The sequence below is a fragment of the Jaculus jaculus genome, chromosome 9 (assembly GCF_020740685.1).
Source record: "Jaculus jaculus isolate mJacJac1 chromosome 9, mJacJac1.mat.Y.cur, whole genome shotgun sequence".
NCBI lineage: Eukaryota > Metazoa > Chordata > Mammalia > Rodentia > Dipodidae > Jaculus > Jaculus jaculus.
Genome location: NC_059110.1, coordinates 102,160,843 through 102,163,482, shown reverse-complemented (window position 1 = coordinate 102,163,482; position 2,640 = coordinate 102,160,843).

Sequence of the window (2,640 nt, the reverse complement as noted above, 5' to 3'; positions counted from 1 at the left end):
GATGAGAGAGAGAAAACAGCACCCACAAACATGACAGGAGCCCCAAGGAAATCAATGCTGGGGATCAGAGGACTGCTGAGCATGCAGAGTCCCTGGGTCCAAAGCAAGGCAGAGGCATTCGGCATCTAGTGGTTTGGCAGGTTAGAGGGGCTGGCTAGAGGCCATGCAGGCCCAGCAGCTGCAGGTACAAAAGCAGAGAGTGCAGGTATGGTTGCGGAAGTGGAATGTCCCTGCACAATTGGTTTCACTGGGGGGCAGGGCGTCACTGGAGAGTGGGACAATCACAGGCAGTTTGAGTTCGGTAGATGCATTTGGCCTGGATCCTCACAGCTAATAGCCAATGGAAGTTTGAAACAGGGGAGACATCAGATCAGGTCTTATTGTCTAATGCTGGTGGCAGCGGGGGAACAAGCTTGTTCTAAGGTTTGAAGCAGTGACAGAGATACAAGAGAGGGGGTGGCTGCGGTGGTCTCGAGGGCAGGTTTAGGTCAGACATGAGTGACATGATTCAGTTGTAAGATTAACTCTAAGACTCAGCAAACAAGAAGGGCCATCACTTGGACTCCCTCCGGCCCACCACCCCACCATGTGCCCGGAGGATTGTACAAAGCTGCTTCTGTAGCCATCAACTCCAGGAGGTTAGGGCTCCTCATCTAGCTTCCCACTGCAAGTGAACAAGACACAGCTCTACCACACACTGGCTGGAGCCTGCTCTCCTCTCCTGTGGAGCAGACCCCATTTTTACTCTCACTTTTAATAGATATGTAGCAGCTTTCAGTGTCTTGTTCCATTGTTTTGTCCAATACAAAAGGCCCCTGGGTTTCTGGGGTCTTCTAGGTCTTTGCAGTGGGAAGAAAGGTGAGGAACCCTAACTTGGAGCTGTGACTACAGAAGTGCTAGCTTTCATGCACATCGGTGCTAGAGAGAAAATAAGTTAAGGACAGAGATTGATGGTGACAGCATGTCATCAACTGAGGTGAGGGATTCCAGAGAAATGGGCTGAGCAGAGGAATATGGAATTGCAGTGAACTATTCAGGATAGAGATGCCTGCCTGGGAGTATTAAAGGCGTTGATTAGAGGTCTCATCCTTAGTCAGCTTTAAGCTGGAGATAACAATTAGGTAGGAGTCAGCACAATGGTGGGTGGCTGCTCCAAAGGTAATGATTGCTACCTTGGGACTACAGGATGGAATACTTGGGAATTAAGCTCCAAACTTGATAGGAGGGAAGGTGGCCTGGGGTTTCCGGGCACTATCAACTGTGTGAAGAGTGTCTTCTCTTCACTGTCCATGCTTAATGCCCTTAAGTCTGTGGTTTTTGCTGACACTGGCAAGGCAGTCATCATGAAGATAGGAAACGAGACCAGCAACCTGACTGAGGACGAAGCAATCAACTCTCTGGACCTTTTTTCCTGAACTACAGAAGAGGAAGAGGTTGGGGTACAGCTCAGTGCTAAATCACCTGCCTAGCATGCAGGGATCCTTGGGTTTGATCTATAGCACCAGAAAGGGAAAAAAAAAATGAGAGAATTGCATCTAACTCTGCCATTAAGATTTATGATATTAGCTCAATCTAATTGTCGGTCATGTGAAAGCTTTAAACATTAGCTTAGACTATTATGTAAGCTAAAAAAAAATATATTCCCCTAGGTAAAGAAAGATACATCATCTACAAATATATCTTCAGGCCTCAAGTAGCATATTGTGGTGGTTTGATTCAGGTGTCCCCCATAAACTTAGGTGTTCTGAATGCTAGGTTCCCAGCTGATGGATATTTGGGAATTAATGCCTCCTGCAGGGAGTGTATTGTATTGTTGGGGGTGGGCTTATGGGCTTTATAGCCAGTTTCCCCATGCCAGTGTTTGGCACACCCTTCTGTTGCTGTGGTCCATCTTATGTTGGCCAGGGGGTGATGTCCACCCTCTGCTCATGCCATCATTTTCCCCTGCCATCGTGAAGCTTCCCCTCGAGCCTGTAAGCCAAAATAAACCTCTTTTTCCCAGAAGCTACTCTTGGTTGGGTGATTTCTACCAGCAATGCGAACCGGACTGCAACACATATTTAATTTAAAAATGTACTTATTATTTATTTCCAAGGAGCAGGTAGGGAATGAATATGAATGGACATGCCAGGGCCTCTTACCACTGCAAATGAATTACAGATGCATGTGTCACTTTGTGTATCTGGCTTTACATGGTTACTGGGGAATTGAACCAAGGCAGTCAGACTTCGCAAGCGCATGGCTTTAACAGCTAAGACACCTCTCCAGCCTCACACTTAGTTTTTCTTGGGGGGGGGGCATGGTCTCTTGCTGCATAGCTGGGGCTGACCTCAAACATACTATGTAACCAAGGCTGGCTTTAGACTCACTGTGATCCTGCTTTGGCTTCCCAGGTGCTAGGATTATAGATGTCCACCACTATACCTATCACATAGCATACTTTAAGCTGGTAGTAGGCCGCTTGATGTTTCAGATGGCTCTGCCATGTTGGAATTTAGAAAGCAGATCAGAGAAGTTATAAATGAAGAGCAACTTGTTTTACTTTCCACTCTGACTAGTCCATAACTTACATGTATGAGAAGAGCTTTAGCTCTTCAATATTCATCTTCATTTTCAGACATATGACACAGAGATAGTGGA